The sequence below is a fragment of the Sminthopsis crassicaudata genome, chromosome 1 (genome assembly GCF_048593235.1).
Source record: "Sminthopsis crassicaudata isolate SCR6 chromosome 1, ASM4859323v1, whole genome shotgun sequence".
Lineage (NCBI taxonomy): Eukaryota > Metazoa > Chordata > Mammalia > Dasyuromorphia > Dasyuridae > Sminthopsis > Sminthopsis crassicaudata.
In genome coordinates, this window is record NC_133617.1 from 222,406,511 (window position 1) to 222,421,165 (window position 14,655).

General features: G+C 33.4%; 1 protein-coding gene and 1 pseudogene across 3 annotated transcripts in view; both read right to left on the reverse strand.

Moving 5' to 3' along the window:
* Nucleotides 1–14,655, reverse strand: part of TWSG1 (twisted gastrulation BMP signaling modulator 1) — a 70,821-nt gene that overhangs the window by 20,757 nt on the left and 35,409 nt on the right. The window lies entirely within an intron of this gene.
* LOC141552207 (elongation factor 1-alpha 1 pseudogene) lies at nt 87–14,456 on the reverse strand (annotated as a pseudogene).

Here is a 14,655-nt window from a genome sequence, read left to right on the forward strand (position 1 = left end):
CAGAATAGAAATATACAACTGTCTTTTGACAAAATGGAAATCTCCAATCAATAGGCTTGTACTTTGTTTCTGGTTCTTACACACACACACACACACACACACACACACACACACACACACACACACACACGCACGGAACTATAAATATATTGGCATATATGGAATCTTTCTTTTTATTAATGAAATCCTTGGCTTATATACTTAAACTATCTTATTTACATATTTAACTGAATTCATTACTTTTTCCTCTAAACTCTCTTCTTCTAAATTTCACTATTACTGACTTTTCTATTCTTCCCTATTACTGTCAAAGACACAACCATCCTTATATAAATTCAATCATTTCTACCTGTACATTTTTGGAATTTGACCCTCTTTCTATGCAAATGATTATCATCTTAGGTCAGGCCTGCATCATCTTTAGCCTACCTAAATTATTCTAATATTCTCCTAACTGTTTTTCTTACCTCAAGTTTCTTATTACTCCTGTCTTACATGCTGTAAGACAAAGTTAGAAAAAATAATTTTCCTCAAGTGCATGTCTTTTCTCTCTAACAAATTCACTGACTTCCTTTTTTACCTTTAGGATAAAATATAAACTCCTCAGTTTAACTATTAAAACCCAATACAACATGGGCCCAACTTATCTTTCCAGTCTCAAAGGTTATCTCCCAATCTGGGAGAAGAAGATCCTTTGGGTTTCTGACCAAAATAGAAACAACTGCTATTTACAATCACTAGGAGTTAATCAGGACCCAAACAATAACCAATTGGGGCTTAGTCTGGGATCTTTTGTTGGCCAGTCATTGAGCGCCAAAGTGATTTGAGTTTAAGGCTTGGTTCTTTAGAAAACTAGTTAATAAATCCCAAGATATTTTAGGAGATTTCAGCAATCAAAAAAAAAAGATTACTTTTCTTTGACTAGGTAAGAGGCTATTCTTTGCCTCAAATCTCACCTAGCTTTAATCACTGAAATGATGTTGCCTAAGTCAAACTGAAGGAGGTGGGGAACCTTTGCTTAAAAAGGCCATGGTCTCCCATGCATCCAATGCCATCTCCAATTGTCCTGATCTATAATTTGCTATAGGACCAAGATGATTCTTCTGGAGGAGAAAGTAAGGCTGGCAACTTTGCACAGCCCATCTTCACTTAAATCCAATTCACTTGGATGTCATGGTCTTCCTTTGAGAAAGGACAAAAAACAAACATTATATCTCTCTCATACTTTGCAATCCAGCCAAACTGAAGTCTGTGTCCTCACACAAAACCTATCTTTGTGCCTTTGTACAGGCTTAGATTGTACTCTACCTCATTTCTGCCTCCAAGAGTCCCTCTCTTTAACAAACAGCTCAGATAACACTACCTGCAATGAAACTTTTCCTGATCTCCCCAACTGCTAGTAACCTCCTTCCCAAATTCTTATATTAACAAATTACACATACATATATTTATATTTATTAATATGATACTTATGTTGTTCTTTGCCTTTATTTTTCCTAAAAATTTCTGCTTTTCTTTCATTTACCCTAATATTTCTATATAACTATTACCTGTGAATATATTGTGTTCTCTCATTCTCCTCCCCTCAAATAGAATATAACTTCCTTTCCCCCCCTGAGGCTGAGGTTAAGTGACTTGCCCAGGGTCACACAACCAGGAAGTGTTAAGTGTCTGAGACCAGATTTGAACTCTGGTCCTCCTGAATCCAGGGCTGGTGCTCTATCCACTGCGCCACCTAGCTGCCCCCAAATATAACTTCCTTAAACCAAAGATTATAGAACTTTTATTTTTGTCTCTATTCTTTTCATGTATCATGTGCTCAATAAATCTTTGCTTATTCATGGTTACATAACTAGTAAGTGGGCAAGCTGAGATTAAAAATTGGACTTCTGGCTTCTAGTCCAGTCCTCATTTAAAAAAAAAAAAAAAACAACAATAAACAATATAATGGAAACGTAGAAGAAAAAGAGACTACACTATTTGACAGTTAATAATAATCAGGTTTATCTACCTAAAATTCATCAGAACCCTCAACTAGCTTATTCTCAATAATGTAAAGCCAAAACTTTAAAATCAGATTATCTACTCTGAGACTGTCTAGTTAGAATTTTTAAAAAACCTTTTGGGAACTTCCCAGATAGTTTTGTTTAAATTTGTTAAAAATTTGGTTAAAACCAATTTTTTTCTAGATTATCTTTTTAAGGTAGTCTCAACATCTCAATATACATCCTTCTTCCAGCCTTTATTTGTCATGGTTTGAAACATATGAAGTTAAATTTCCCTTATAAAAGATGTGCTCACGAAGAGCCTTGTTAATTCCTTTTCAAAAACAGCCTGCATGGGATACTTTCTTCCACTTCATGGCTTCATCTTCTTTCTCCTGATTAATTGTGAGTTACAAGGGATTTTTCCCTTCTTAATTGTTAAAAACCCTTTCCTTACGAACTCTTATGTGCTATTCATATAATAAATAGAAAACATTTGTAACCTGTGGTGGATGTCTTGTCATGGTTGTTCCATGCCATGAACTTTTATATAATATTCTTTTTATAATTTATTTCTCTCCCAAATCTATTTCTATTTATCACCCCTGGTGCTCATTTTACTTCTTCACATATATGCATCTAATTATTTGTATTCTCACATCTACATAACAAATGATGATGTTGTTTAGCTATTCAACTGTTTCCAACTCTTTGTGATCTCACAAAACATATTGTCCATAGGGTTTTCTTGCTTAGCAAAGCTACTGGAGAGGTATGCCATTACACTCCACTACATGATGTAAATACACGTAAATGTCACATAAAATATAAAGATATTTATATGCATCTAGAGATATGTGTAAGTATATAAATATATTAAGGATGCATATTTTATTGTTTGTATATATACACTTTCAAATATATATTTACATATATGTGGCTACAAGTATATATATAGTTATTTTTTCATAGCAGTCCTCATATATCACCTCCTTATTTGCTATCTCAAATTAGATAATTTAGATTAAGTACACTGTTAACTTAAAACAAATTAATGTTGTCATTATGATTGCTAAGTAAACAAAATATTTATACTGTGCATATATTTTTATATGCATTTGTTACCAACCCATTTCAAGTGTAAGCTCATAACAAGAAAGTATTGTTTAATTTGTTGAATTTGTATCCCTAGTGCCTAGCACACCATAGGCACTTAATAAGCATGTGCTAACTCAGTGATAATTTCAAATTGCTTTTACAAATAAATGGTTGGACTACTTCAAAACTCCATCAACAATGCACTAAGAAAGGCACTAATTTTCAGGCAAGGCAGGGGGAAAAAAAAAAGGAGTTCATGTTCTGAGTCACAGCTTGTGGGCTACTTCTTTTTCTTATGATACATCTTTATAATCTTCATAGATTTCTGAAAACTGCAGTTTTATCTGAATTAGGAAATCTTACTATCACATTGTAAAGAAGGTGTGCTAGTCCAAACTGTAGTCCTAGGCCAAACATTAAGATAATCTGTACTCTGCAACATTTTAAAGCATACTATTGGTAAGCATACTAATCATTTCATACCCCAGTAAAATGCAATGTTATAATTGATATTGTTTCCGCCTCCACATTCTGCCTCTGAATCCAAGAAAATAGTTGCAATGAAATTGCTATGACAATATTGGTTGCTTCTTAAAAAGGCTTTAATTTTTTACATTTGTAAATCAAAATATACTATTAGAAATCTGAATTTTCCTATATTGAGTGAATTCTGTCAGAAGATATTATAACTCATCATACATAGCCCAGGGACTTTCTTAAGACACAAAATATAAAAGATTTTCTTCCTTTTTTGAGGAGGTAGAAGGAATAATAGTGGTTAAGTGACCTGTCCAGTGTCACATAGCTAGTAAGTGTCTAAGGCTGGATTTGAATAACGTTGTCTTGACTCCAGAGCCAATATACATTGTGCCATCTAGCTGTACCTATACTAATATTTTCAAAAAGAGTTCATTTCATGTTTGTTGTTTGGTAAGCAATGATTAATTCAAATCCAGGATTTAATTGTCAAATCAAACTGTCAAAACTCTTCAGTTTTCTGTTACCTGGATGCAGAAATCATCTTTATCATGTACAGTGCTATTCATATCTCTGTATGTCTTAAAATATTCAAGTCCTATTACTTTTGGAGTTTTTTTCTTTTTGGTTAATTAGGGCTGTCAGGAGTCTCAGTTTTTGGGACATGTTCCATTTAAGCCTGTTTCTGTCTTTCTTAAACATGATGCTCAAAACTGAACATAGTACTTCCAAGGCAAAGCAAAGCAAAGCAAATCTAATACAACTCTTGTTATAGACACTATGCATTTCTTAATGCAGCCAAGGAATAGTATTGCTGACTCATATTGAGTTTTTAGAATTATAATTCAAATTTGGAGTTTTTCTAAATGAAAAAGTAATGAACTAAAACTTACCAATAGAGGATTTCTCAAAGAGATAGTCTGGATGCTCTTAAGTACAAACAAAGGTTGTTGTAAAAACAGTTTTCCAAGAGGCCACCAAACAAACAGATGTAGTTGTAGTTATATCTCCAAAGACAACATATATCTGACTGAAGCATTTATGCCAACTAACAGAGAAGCAGCATAAAAATAATAAAAACTGAGTCCCATTTCTCTGAGTATATAAGAACAGTCAAAGCATTTTGGGCTCCTGCCCTAGAGATTTTGTAGATACCACTAAAGAGTAGGGCTAATACCTGAATTGATGTCACTAACCTTAAATTTTCAATTTTGTGCTTTATATTCTCTCCATGAAAACTAAAGGTTTGAAATTGTTAACAATGACTTTGGATTTCTTTTAGTGTTTAGGAAATCTTTATAAGAATAGTGTTATTCTCAGTCCCTAAACTCATTTCTTAAAATTATTATCATATAATAGCTTGAGAATGACAGTTAAGATAAGTAATGAAATTATATATGGAGATTTTGATCTAATATAATTTTACATTGAACCACTGTAACCTTTGCCATAAGATAAATTAAACATTTACACAACTTAAACACTATTAATGTAGGCATACTTTAAAATAAATACTCAAATATTTCACTAATATACTTCTGAGTGGAATGGATAATATGAGGGAATTTCTCTAAAGATCTGTTAAACAAAAAAAGTCAGATACTGGAAAAAGGGCTGGGTGTCCTCTCAAAGCCCTTGCCAAATTTATAATTTTATAAATTTATAATAAATTCTAGAATTATACAAATAAATTATATAAATTCATAATAAAATATAAAAACACATATCAGCAATGAAAGCAGGCAATGGAGCTAAATTTGAAGAATGTAAATAAAATGAATCAAAGAAAGGTCATTACCCTGGCTTCAGTCTTTAGTTTACTGTAGCAAAACAGACCATAATTAAATGGCTACACAATGATTCCTAACTTATTTTTGTGATAATTAATCAGTGACTATCTTTAGGAGTTTTATAAAGTAGATTCAAAAAGTACAAAAGCAAATTTTTTAGTTGTCTAGTAGTAATTTTTGGAAATTTAACAAAGATAAATATTTTACTTAAGAACATATAGTAATTAGTGTTAAGGGACAATGACTCTGTTGCAGGTTTTTTTTTTTTTGTTTGTTTTGTTTTTAATGGCATACATTCAACAAACATAGCTTAGTTTCTTTTTTTTTTATTATAGCTTTTCATAGACAAAACATATGCATGGATTCTTTAAATTTTTACTTTGTTTTCTACTTCTACAAGATCTGAGAAATTTTATTTTGAGGCTGGAGTTAAGTGACTTGCCCAGGGTCACACAGCTAGGAAGTGTTAAGTGTCTGAGACCACATTTAAACTAGAGTCCTCCTGAATTCAAGGCTGGTGCTGCTCTATCCACTGCACCACCTAGCTGCCTCCGATCTGAGAAATTTTAGGTAGTTTTTTATGATTTCTTGAAATTCAAAGCTCTTTTGTGTGTGGGAAATCATGACTTTTAGTTCAATGAATGATTTTAAAATTCTCTTCTATCTGCTTTCTAGGTTAAATTTTGTTGCTACTGCTGAGGTATCTTACGTTTTTTCTATTTTTAAAAAGTTTTTTCAACTACATTATAGATTTATTATTTCATGGAGCCATTAGCTGCTATTTTCTATTCTAATTTTGATATTCCTACCCTCAATCCACACTTAGGTACAGTTTTGTACCTTTTTGTTCCAAACTGTTAATTCTGTTTCAAATTCTTTATTTGTTTTCATTCCTCTCCTTCTAAACAAATATTTCCTCTAATTTGGTTTTAAAAATAATTTTCAAGATTTTCTTAAAACTTGTTTCATTTCTTCAAAGATTTTTGACTGAACTTGTATCTAAATTGTGCTCTTCCTTGAGTTGTACATGTTTTGGAGTCATTCTCTCCTTTTGAACTTGTGTCCTAAGTGTTACTATAACCAAAGAGAGTTTTTAGGCAGAATTACCTCATTGTTTGCTTGCTGATTCTTCCAGTCTGCTTCCTAACTGGTTTTATATTAAGGCTAGGCTCTGCACATTTCTGGAGAGCATGTTTTAGTGGAGCTTTGGTTTTCTGGTCCTGCTGTTGCTCTCGAGTACTGTTATTCTGGGATCAGAAATAACTCTGGTTGAGGACCTGTAAATTGTCAGTGCTCCCAAAAATGGTCTGAAGCAGATTTCTGATTTCCTGTTCTGAACTTGGCAAGTTCCAGGCACAAGTTTTGGGTCTGCACATCATTCCTGTGGATTTGTTTCTGGTCGAAAATTCTAAGACTTAACCATTAGTTAGCTGGCAAGCTCTGCAAGTTCGGAATGACAGAACTGTAGGGTTCTCTTTCTGCCTTGGTTAATCAATTAAAGGCTTCAGATTGAGCTAGAGGATGTAACTGAAATCCCATTTACCTCTTGGGGTAAGAGCCACATAATTATTTGTTTTTGAATTTGTTCCTTATTTTCTACACAGTTGAGGATTAATGACCTCTATGTGTAAGTACTCTTCTTAGTCTGCCCTGGATCTGCTCTGGATACCTAGATAATGTCAGAGTGACATTGGTTAGGGCCCTTCTGTATGAATTTGAGACAACCTCTTGCCTGGGGAACACCTTTGGTCCTTTTTTAGTTACCACACAATAGAATACTCTGTGTGATGTTCTGGTCAGAGGACATTCAGAAGAGCTATCTTCTAAAGTAGATCTGGATTGAAAATATGACTCACTGTGATTTTTTTTCTTAAATTTCATAATCAGGGCATGGTCTAAAATATTTTCTAGATCATTGTGGTGGTTATACTAAAGAGTTAAGCTGTACTTCTTTCTTCAATTCTATACTTTTCTCAATGCTTTACTTTTAATACCCCTATGAAATAGATCCTACATTACATTGTCCCCATGTTATAAGATCTCTCAACAGGCTCAAAAAAGTAACATAGGAATACAGATTTAAAACTGTAAGGGGCCTCTGATACCATCTAATCCAGTTACATCTTACAGACAAGGATATCAAAGTCTACAGAAGTGGCTTGCCCAGAATCATAATTAGCAGAAGTAAGACGTGAATCCAGATTCTTTGACTTCTGAGCCAGTGCTTTCCCCTATACTACAGTTTCAAGGTTAAATCAAGGAGTCATCTACCTAGTATATGTTAGAGCCTAGGACCTCAAAATAATTTTCTTGATTCTTTTATACTAACATTCTTTCTCTGATTTCAAATACATGCCAAATAATTTGATAGACTAAAAAAGATACCCACATGATTGAAACCAGACATTTTTACATTTTAACAGATGGGTGTTCTCATTGATTTGAGCACTTCTGCTAATGGTACAGATAGAAACCGGTTTTTGTATTATTTTTGCTCATATCCTATTACAAATCTTATAATGGAGATCTACTTCATATGCTAAAAGCATCTTGGTTTCTTGATATTAAGTAGATGTCCCTGTTATCTCTAGACCTAGCTACATGACCAGTCCATATTTTATCTCTTCATATAACTGTATGATACATCTTTTTTTGGTCACATATTTCTCTGATGATAGCTTTTAAATCACTTTTTTGCATATAATGTTTAATTGGTAATATACTTTGGTCTGTTTATTCACCATGTAGCTTCTCCATTATTCTCTGGGTAATGGCTGAAGGTCATCAGATTCCATGATTCATAGCCATGTACTCTTTGCCAATGATATACTGGTTTATTTCTTTTAATTCTCAAAACAACACTGAAAAGTAAAGACTATTATAACCATTTTCTAGAGGAGAGAAATGTACCTGAAAGATTAAGTGACTTGCTGAGCAGTACAGAGACAGATGTCTAAGATAGGCTGTAAACCTAAGTTTTCCTGATTGCAAGTCTACTACTCTTAGTTCCATACACCCCCAGTGGAAAAGTGATTATACAAAGATGAGATCTAGTGGAAATCACATTAAGAGTGCTGCACCATTTCCCAAATGCAATAAAAATAGTTTTCTTTCGCCATACTCTTGTGATTAAATCTAGTTCTACTTACTGAAATCATCTTTTTAAAAAAATTATTACATGTTATAGAAATGTTTGTTTTATTCTATATATTAAAAATAACATAAAAATAAATTAAAATTTTTTTAAATTTTTAAAAAACATAAAAATTAGCATTTAGATCATGCTTAAAGGTTTGCAATGCATTTAACAAATATCTCATTTTATCTGGATGGGAGGTGCAATTATAAGCTTCATTTTATAGATAAGAAAACTGAGACAGAGTATTTAAATGATTTGTCCAGGATCACACAGCTAGTACATATTTGGGACCAGATTGAATCTAGGTCTTTTTGACTCCAAGTACAAACTGTATTAACCTGTAATACCTAGTGTCCTCTATTACACTTTTATCCTGATAATACTACTTATCTGATTTCTCAAGTCAAAGTAGAAGCCTCTTTGCAGGAGGCAGGACAATGAACACCAACTAAGATACCATTGATAGCCTAATAATAAGAGAGAAGCTAGGAAAAAATGATCTTTTGCTGCAAATATATAATCACTTTGTATACTATAATAGATGCTGGTAATGACTATAAGTCATTAGGAACAAGCTCAACAAGACTGATTAGGCTTTGCTTAAAGAGGCAAGGAAATGTGTATTACATGTCTACATTTTAAAAAGATTTACTGTATATAACAATCCTAATGTTCCTTACACAAATCATCTCTTCAATTTTTAGTCAGAAATTCTGGATTCTTTTAATGTTCAATTCTCCAAGCCATATTATGATCCCAGTTCTTTGATTCAATGTTTTGGTTTTATGTTCCATTGCCATCTTGGTGTTATTATTATTATTATTAATTTTTTTTTCTGTTGAGGCAATTGGGGTTAAGTGACTTGCCCAAAGTCACACAGCTAAGAAGTATTAAGAGGCCACATTTGAACTCAGGTCCTCCTGTCTTCAGGGCTGGTGTTCTACTCACTACACCACCTAGCTGCCCTTCCTGGTGTTATTCTTTCAACATACTCCAGCTTGTCAAGATTTTTGAAAAATACGGAGTCCAGAAATCTTTTAAAATTACAGTTTTAACTAACAAGCATTTATTTTTAATCCTTTCCACTTCCCTTAATTAAAAAAAAAAACCAAAAAACTCCTCCAACAAATAAGCATGGTCTTGCAAAACAAATGACACATCGGCATGGCTAAAAATGTGTCTCTCATTCTGAATACAAGTTTATAAATTCTCTATCAGAGAAAGAAGCACTCCTTATCAATACTCCTATGGAGCCTGAGTTAATCTCCCTTCTCCTCCTCCTCCTTCCTCCCTCCTACATATTAAACTGTCTTAATGGTGTCAAAATTCTATGACTGGTCATGTTGCTTCCATTTAAAGTTAGTGATTTTAAAAACTAAACTGCCACAAAACAAATGGTCTAAAAAATTCCTTTCTTCCTGAAGTCTTATGATACACTGAAATCATTAACTAGTTCTTTATTATTACACTCAATTGAGAAAACATTCCAGAAACCATTTTCCACCACTAAGACTGAGGTGGCAGGTGTTAAAAAGAATATTCATTTAGCCTGTGGGGCAGATTTTGTGACCTTGCCAGCTTCCGTAGTATTCCTGTCAACTGCCTTGATGACACCAATTGCAGTGGTCTGCTTAATGTCACAAACAGCAAAATAACCCTGAGGAGGAGAATCAGAGAAATTCTCTTGCCTAGAATCATGTCAATCATGGCAGCTCACCAGATTTCAGGAATTTAGGACCAATTTTCAGCTTCTTACTACAATGACAATTAATTTTCTCCTGCAATCCAGCAAACTTGCAAGAAACGTGAGCAGCGTGACAATCCAGAACAGGTGAATAGGAAGCATTGATTTGACCTGTATGGTTCAGGATAATGACCTGTGCAGTGAAGCTAGCTATTCCATGTGTGGGTATTCTTTCTATTACCTGACATTACCATGGTAGAAATCTTTGATAGAGACATTATCCCCAGGCAGAACTCATTCAAAGCTTCAAGATACATAAATGTAACACTGACTGGGACAAAGGTGACTATCACACCTGGTTTCAAAACACCAGCCTCCACCTGGCCAAAATGACCAAAACCACTACTCTTGTAGACATCTTGGAGGGGCAGATGCAGGGGCTGTCAGTTAAATGAACTAATTGCAGAAGGCAATTCAAAGCTTCAAGCAGTGTAGTTCCCTGTCAGCATCGCTATCCTTAGGAGCAACTTTCTGTCCCCATGCCAAGGCATATTCTAGCTTGGCTCCAATATCTTATTCCAGTCTGAAATTGGCATAAGTGCTACTGTGTCAGGGTTGTAGCCAATTTTCTTAATATAGGTAATGAGTTCCTTGACAATTTCCTCATATCTTTTCTTGCTGTAGGAGACTCAGTAGAATCCAATTTGCTGACACCCACAACGAACTGTTTCACATCCAGGACGTGGGCCAGGAAACCATGCTCTTTTTTGAGATCCCAGCCTCCAATTCCAACAGCAGCAGCAACAATCAGAACAGCACAGTCTGCCTAAAATGTGCCTGTAATCCTATTTTTGATAAAGTTTCTATGTCCTAGAACATCAATAATGATTTAATACTTGTTGGTTTCAAATATCTACATTAATAGTGATACTATAGGGGGCAGCTAGGTGGTGCAATGGATAGAGCACCAGCCTTGAATTCAGGAGGACCTGAGTTTAAATCTGGTCTCATACACTTAACACTTCCTAGCTGCGTGACCCTGGGCAAGTCACTTAACCCCAGCCTGGGGGGGGGGGGAATAGAAATACCACATTCAAGATCAGCCTTCAATTTATTCAAGACTCAGGCACATCTGAAGGTGCCCTTGAATTCAGATCTTAACAGCCTTCTTCTCGAACTTCTTAGTGATTCTCTTCTTAATTCCATACATTTGTAGATGAGGTGACCAGTAGTAGTGGACTTGCCAAAGACTATGTATCCAGTGGTTATAATGTAAACATGACTTTTTCTTGTCCATTTTTATGAAAGTTTAATGATGTTTTTTTACAACACTTGTGTTCTGGTAATAAACCTATTGCCAATTTGGATTGATTTTTGCAGCATCCAGAAATGAACTGATTTTTAAAAACTCACATGTGGGACTTGACATTTATTTTTTTTTTAAATATGCATTTTATTTTCTTCCCCAATTACATGTTAAAACAATTTAAAAATATTTTTCAAAAAAGTTTTGAGTTCCAAATTCCATCCCTCTCTCCTCCCCTTTTCCCCTACTGAGCCTATTGATCAGAAGAATGTAAATTAAAACAACCCTAAGGTACTACATCTCCCTATCAGAGCAGCTACTACTACAAAATGCATCCAGAATTAAAAAAAAAATTAATCTTATTTTTCTTTCTTGTGTTTTTTAAAGCTGGATTTTTTTGTATAATAAATATGGAAATACATTTAGAAGAAATGCCCATGTTTAATCTATTGCTTGCTATCTTGAGAAGGGAGTGAGGGGTAAAGAAAAAGAAAAATTTAGAATGCAAGGCTTTGTAAAAATGAATGTTGAAAACTATCTTTGCATGTATTTGGAAAAATAAAATAATATTTTAAAAAGAACTACTATAATTATTTTTGTACAAATAAATCCTTTCCCCCCTTTCTATATATCTTTGGGACACAAATCCAGGAGCATTGCTGGATCAAAGAGTATGCACAAGTTTTAAAATCCTTTGATTATAGTTCCAAATTGCTCCCTAGAATGGTTGAATCAGTTCACAACTCCACCAACAGTGTATTAGTGTTTCCTCTATATCCATTCCAAGATCCACATTTTCTGATTTTTTTTTTTTTTTGTTTGTTTTTGTCATAGTAGCTGCTCTGATAGGGAGGCGGTCCCTTAAGAGTTGTTTTAATTAGTTTAATTCTAATCAAAAGTGATTTAAAGATTTTTTTAATATTTGATTTAATTTTTACCCAGTTATATTTAAAGCAATTTTTTTAACATTTAAAAAATTTTTGAGTTCTAGGTTCTCTCCTTTATCCCAACCCACAATTAAGAAACCATATGTGAAGTTATGTAAAACATTTCCATAAAAGTCATGTTGTGAAAGAAAACACAGATCTCCCACCCTAATGAAAATAAAAATCCTCTAGATAAAGTTTTTAAAAGAGAGTGATAGAGAAAGAAAGAATGCTTTAATCTATATTCAGACATAATCAGTTCCTTTTCTAGATATGGACAATTTTTATCATAAGTCCTTTATAGTAGTTGTGGATCATTGTACTGCTGAGAATAGCAAACATCCCAGAACACTGCTATTACTTTGTATACAGTATATTTCACTTTACTTGAGTTCAAGAAGGAATTTCTAGGTTTTTTTCTGAGAGCATATAGAGCATTTTTTTTATATGACTATAGATAACTGTGATTTCTTCATCTGAAAACTGCCTGTTCACATTCGCTTGATCATTTATCAATTAGGGAATAACTTGTATTTTTATAAATTTGACTCAGTTCTCTTTGTATTTGAAGAATGAGGCCTTTATCAGAGATACTTGTTCCAAATTTTCTACTTTCCTGACAAATTTGGTTGCACTGTCTTTGTGCAAAACCTTTTACATTATATATAATAAAAATATATAATTTATATTTTGTAATGCACTATTTTCTTTGGTCTTAAATTCTTCATTTATCCATAAATCTGACAGAAAAACCAAAGGCTTGAGATTTATGACTACAAAATTTCATTAAATGAGGTTCAGTCTTTTGTTTCAGTTTGCTGACATCTTTTGGATTAGAATGTTGTAATTTGGCAAACTAGCAAACCTTTCTATCTTTATATTGTCATAAAATTTGATAAACATGCAACCTGTGCCTTTGATTCACATTGCATAGGTAATTATGATCATACTTGTTAAACTCTCATACAAAACCACAAGAAAATCTGAAAAATAATGTTCAATTCAAAAAACTTATACTAAGTACTTATTGTGTGTATAGCAACGTGTCAAGCTCTAGTTTAGATTAGTAAGATGTATTTTGGTATGAAAGGGATCTTTGTCTTTTCTAAAGTCACTCTAATCTAACTCCTCAGTTTATAGATGAGAAAACTGCGCCCTAAAGAATCTGGGAAATTCCCTGCCTCTCTTCCCTTTCCCCCCACTTTCCACATACAACTCCACCTGGGAGATGAGAAAAGGTCTTCTCCATATTTGATACCCCTTTCTATTGTATAGCTGATAAATATTCACCTTCTACTTTTCTAACTATTGTAAATTGAGAATTATATTCTACCTAAGGAAAACCTTTTCTCCTTAGTATTTATTCTTACTCTTATTCAGGTCAGCCTTTCTTCTCTAGTCCCTCTGCCCCATCTGTTTACCCTTTCTCCACTCTTGAAATTAACTTTTTTTGTTATCAGTCACCCTAGATTTCTGCCTTTCACAGTCCTATGCTCTCAATAAAACCTTGCTTTCACTTGAAAGTATTTCATTTCTTTCCATCTTCTCCAAAGACGAGTGTTCCTTTCTTTATATGCCCTAAAACATATGGGATTAAGAAGTATATTGTTTGCTTTCTATTGATGCAAGGCTCTATATGACCAAGATGAACACTTTCTTTTCAGTCTTTTGTTTTTCTTTTTGGCAATTTATTATCTATTACTAACCTCTCACTTAAAAAAAAACTACCAAAAATAACAACAAAACTTGTTTTTGTCTTTGTATAGTTTTGCTTGACCATGCTCATTTGTTGGAGAGACTTTTTTTTTTTTTTTTTTTTTTTTTTTTTTTTTTAGGGAAGTGGGAAGGATTCAAAACAAATGCTTGAAAATTTAAACAATAAGATATAGATCTATGTAAACATCTGGCCTTAGATATTTATTACCTACATAAATTTTACCTACAAGGTATTTAATTTGCCCTAAAATGTGAATAATCAACAAAAACAGCTCCCCAAATGGGTCTCATTTTGTATCCTGATCCATTACCTTTCTCAGGACGGTGGGTAGCATGCTTCATCACTGATCCTCTGAAAATATAGTTGGTCATTTATCGTATTTTATCAGAATTCTTACATCTTTCTAAATCCATATATTATCTAGTTTTACTAAAAATAAAGCAAAAACATTACAGCAGGAAAGTTTTAAGTTTTATGGAATGACTTTTTAGTGGCATGTACTAATGAATACTGCAAAAGTTCCTTGAGAGTTC